The sequence below is a fragment of the Apis laboriosa genome, unplaced genomic scaffold (assembly GCF_014066325.1).
Source record: "Apis laboriosa isolate Shangri-la unplaced genomic scaffold, ASM1406632v1 scaffold28_cov147, whole genome shotgun sequence".
NCBI classification, from domain to species: Eukaryota; Metazoa; Arthropoda; class Insecta; order Hymenoptera; family Apidae; genus Apis; species Apis laboriosa.
Genome location: NW_025222687.1, coordinates 946,762 through 951,860, shown reverse-complemented (window position 1 = coordinate 951,860; position 5,099 = coordinate 946,762). Strand labels below are relative to the sequence as shown.

Sequence of the window (5,099 nt, the reverse complement as noted above, 5' to 3'; positions counted from 1 at the left end):
CGAAGAGCGTAATCTTTCCAGCTGTTGGAAAGATCTTGGGTCGAAAAAAATCCCTCCTTCTCTTCAAAGAACAGAATGGAATTCGCCAATGGAGTAATATTCCTTCTCCCGTGTCGAAGAATTCGAATATTTCGAGGAATTGGCGATACAAAAAAAAAATAATTAATCGTCACAAGATTTTTTTTAAAACAATTTTTTAAGAAACGTTTCGCCTAAACGATTTGCTTCGTAATAATTGTTGTATAACTTTCGATTAATTAGGCGTCGAAGCCAACTCCTCCCCCACACGGCCGCCACGCGGTCGAGGAAGGCCTCTTTTCTTCTCTCTCTCTCTCTCTCTTTCTCTCTCCTTGACGCAACGTCAAGGAACGTCGTCGTCGGAAGGGAGGGAGGGAGGGGGAGGCCCTTTCCGCGAATTCGAACAAACAGGGGCCCCACTTCTCCCCTACGACGGGTCGGTTACACTTTCGCTACTGCGACTAGTGGTACCACTCGACCGCCTTCCTCCTCCTCCTCCTCCTCTTTCGCGAGCATCGGTACGACCAGATCGACCTAATTGTTCTCCAAGTTTATTTGAAAAGTATGCGAATCGTGAGATCGGTGCTCGGTGATCCGGAAACGGCGATCCGGAGACGATTTTATATATATATGTGTGTGTGTGTTTGTGTATAGTATATGTGTGTGTATATATGTGGTACGAAGGAGTTAGGAGGATCATAGCGCCATCTCGATTCCTTCGAAAATGGAAAAGTTTTGGATATTATTTATTTGGATTTATTTAAATAATAAATGTTATTATTTATTAATTATATTATATTATATTATATTATTTTATGTTATATTATATTATATTATATTATATTTATATTATATTATATTTATTGTATTATATATTATTTAATTATTATATTATTATATTATTATATTATGTTATATTTATTAATTATATTATTTGAATATTATCCAGTGTGTACTATGCATGTTATGATGCGAGTAATTTGGATTTATTTAAATAATAAATGTTATTATTTATTAATTATATTATATTTATTATATTATATATTATTTAATTATTATATTATTATATTATATTATATTATTTGAATATTATTCAGTGTATACTATGCATGTTAGGATGCAATGGCGAGTAATTTGGATTTATTTAAATAATAAATATTATTATTTATTAATTATATTGTATTATATTATATTTATTGTATTATGTATTATTTAATTATTATATTATTATTATATATTATATATTATATATTTTATATATTATTATTATATTATATTTATTAATTATATTATATGAATATTATCCAGTATGCATGTTAGGATGCAACGGCGAGTGATAGGATCAAATTTGTGTATTTATTTATTTATTTTTATTAATTCGTGTTAACGAGAACGCGAAAGAGAATTGGCGGACGTGTGTTTCTGAAAGGGAGATGTAAGTAATAGTCATTGGAGGTTCCTGTTTGAAAAGTCAGGAAAACAACGGCTGAAGATCTCGTTTATTACCAGCAGTAAAATTCTGCAATCGAATAATCCTAACGGTTCGAGATTCGGGAAGGTTTGACGAGGGACTTAAGGATTTTGACCATGACCTTGGGAACAAACAAAGATCATAAATTACATCACCTTCCACGTGAATCCACGGTTCTCGATTGTCAAAATATTTAGGCGTGTTTCGTTTGTTTGTTCTTTTTTCATCTTTTTATAAATATTCAAAACATCGAATATCAAATATTTTGTATATATATATTATACTGTTTCATCGTATAAATTTACAAATTTATATACACATTATAACAAATTGTTATTGCAACAAATTGTTATTGCAACAAATTGTTATTACTATGACAACAGATGATAAATTGGATGTTAAATTATTTAATCGATAGACTAATATTAAGAAGGTATTTAAATAGCGAGCGAACGTTTATTATCCCTTTTACCGCTTCTTTCCTATTGTCTCGCTTAAAGATTAAATCCCCGGCTGAAATATTCATTCGATACCTGCCATTTGTGCCTTCCATTCATAAGATGATAAATTGCATACATTGTTCCGAGCATAGACATTCGGGCACAAAGGAACAGCCGACAGCGATGACACGTGGACGGCACGAAGCTGAGGACCGACAACAAGGAACGTGCCCAGGATCTCGAAGGAACACGTGTGTCGCAGCCGGGGAGATATTTACTTGTTATCGAAAAACTTTGGAAAATTTACGATGGTCGCGCGTCGAAAACACGACACGCGTTACGTTTCAAATATTTACATTCAGTATTCCTCCTTAAAAATTTTCGTGCCTGTATCGTTTACGCGCACCACGTGTTACGAAGTTTTCGAGTTGTTCGCACAATTCTTCCTCTAGTTCTTCCCCTCGTTCGACGAAACGACTCACGAGTTCACCATTCTCTCAGCTCGATGAATGGAAGTCTTCGTGTATACAGTTTAAAGTAGGTAGGTGTCTGAAAAATGTGAAACGAGATATATATGAAATATGGGAGTATATAACACTTTCGATTTAACGAGAACTCGTTAAAATGGGACAAAATGATTTTTAAGATTTATTATTAGAATTGTTATTGCTCAATAAAAATTATTTCTCGCGTTATATACTTATATGAAGAATAAAGGAGAAGCCTTCCAAGTTGTCAATTGGAACGCAATAACATAAGGAGACGATTGAAGTGATCGAAGTCGACGAAGCGGTCCCAAGATGGAGGCGATAAAGGCGAATCAACTCATCCAACTCGACGAGTTTCATTTTAAATGCTTTTTCCAATTGAAAGACAGGAGGCCGTGGAAAATGCAATGCCTAAAAAAATTGATGAATCAGTTTTGGAGTAAAAAGTAACCGTTTTCTGCACCCGAAAACGGTTCTTCAAGAAACGGTAAAGGAAGAAAGGGGCTTACCTTGCGAAACGCACCGAGACTTCCGTATTGTCGGTGCAACGAACTCGAAAAAAAGGGTCTCCTCTTCCGGGATCAGGAAAAGCGACGAGGAAGAAAAGGGCCGTGAATAATCGGTCGTCTCGCAACACGGTTCCCCTTTATACATGCTTAAGTAGTACGAGTCTAAATATTGCGAGCCGCGATTCCCTACGGTCGACCCACCTGTGGTGTCTCCATGCAACGCCACCGAAAATATTTTGCCACGCGAGATTCGACACGCTTCCTCGGAGGCTAAGCTTCCAAAATGTAAATACCATTGTGACGAGGTCTCTAAGTCGGGTCTTTAACGCTCCTGAAATTTTATTATTATTTAGAGATATAACTTTCCTTCTATTATTATAGAAATTAGATTATTGCCACGCGAGATTTGGCACGCTTCCAAGATGTAAATACGATTGTGACGAGGTCTCTGGAATTTTTATTTTAAACTTTACTCGGTTATTATTCAAAAATATAACTTTTGTTCAATAATTTATTATAGAAATTAGATTATTGCCACATGATGACGTCTCTGAAATTTTTATTTTAAATTTTTTACTTATTATTATTCAGAGATATAACTTTCCTTCGATTATTATAGAAATTAGATTATTGCCACGCGAGATTTGGCACGCTTCCAAAATGTAAATACGATTATGACGAGGTCTCTGTCTGGTCTTTAAGTATACACACTTCTGAAATTTTAATTTTAATTTTAATTTTGATTTTTTACTTATTATTATTCAGAGATATAACTTTCTTTCGATAAACAATTTATTATAGAAATTAGATTACTGCCACGCGAGATTTGGCATGCTTCCAAGATATAAATACGATTGTGACGAGGTCTCTGAAATTTTAAACTTTACTTATTAAACTACGTTTATTATTCAAAAATATAACTTTTATTCAATAATTTATTATAGAAATTAGATTATTGCCACGTGACGAGGTCTCTGAAATTTTGATTTTAAACTTTACTTATTATTATTCAGAGATATAACTTTCGTTTAATAATTTATTATAGAAATTAAATTATTGCCATGTGAAATTTGATACGCTTCCAAGATGTAAATACGATTGTGACGAGGTCTCAGAAATTTACTTATTATTATTCAAAGATATAATTTTCGATAATTTATTATAGAAATTGGATTATTAGAAATTATGGATATATATACATAGACGAAGTCAAACTTAAGTAACTTAACGCAAAGAGGTTACCTTTGCTTATTGTGATTTTTAGTTCATGCATTTTGCATGAGGCGCATTTTTTCACTGAAAACACGCAGCGTCACCTGATTGCGGCATTCAAGCCGCGAAGAAAGTCGGCGGTGAACGATGGACCATCTATCGTTACCGGGAGATATCAAAAATTTACGACGCCAGGAAAGTAGGTTCGCATACATAAAACAACGTGTACGAGAAGTCAAGTGTGAATTGTGCGTTTGAAGTGGTTACATACTTACATTGTATTCCGTGAACGTGGAGGATGTAAAGATTCAATTTGTAGAGGAATAGAATAAAAAGTGTGCGAATCTTAACACGCGGTTGAAAAGTAGTAGTCCTAGAAATAATCGTTACCTTATTATTATTCTTATTTGATAGAAACGAAAAAAAGAACGAAATTTAAAAAATTATTAAATCTGGATTAAATCTTAAAACTCGATCGATACATGTATATATAATCATTTTTCGAAATTTTAAAATTCCAATTTAAGAAGTACTTGGGAGCAAATACCTGAGTCGGTCAGGGAACAGGTATGGAAGATTTCAGAACGGAAGACCGTAAATAATTCGACAGGTTTCGATGACACTTAAATCCTGCGACGATTGTTAGTAAACACGACGAGGAAATTCTAACTTTCGAAAATTGGACAGAAGTTGGACAACGGTCCCTGTACAATGATGCAGCTGAAAATTTACGGTGGCAAAGAAAAACGATTTGCGGCCCCCGATTGTGGCCACTGCATCTCGTTTCAACATTGTGTCTAACACCTGTATGAATCTTCCCCTCCGAGACCTTGGCCAGGAAATTATCTCGAAGGTGTTATCGTAAAAAAATTATAAACTTTTATGTTCTTCTTCTTCGATATACGCATTCTAGTATGAATATTTTACACTTACGATTCGACGTGAATTAACTTGTTTATAG

At 34.1% G+C, this 5,099-nt stretch overlaps 1 long non-coding RNA gene across 1 annotated transcript; it reads right to left on the bottom strand.

Annotated features, from left to right (window-relative positions):
* Positions 1 to 1,944: 1,944 nt before the first annotated feature.
* LOC122714258 lies at positions 1,945 to 3,539 on the bottom strand. Its single transcript, XR_006346606.1, has 3 exons — positions 2,927 to 3,539; positions 2,630 to 2,828; positions 1,945 to 2,478 (listed from the first exon to the last, which is right to left on the bottom strand). It is a non-coding gene; the product is annotated as an uncharacterized LOC122714258 (long non-coding RNA).
* Between the last annotated feature and the right edge of the window lie 1,560 nt (positions 3,540 to 5,099).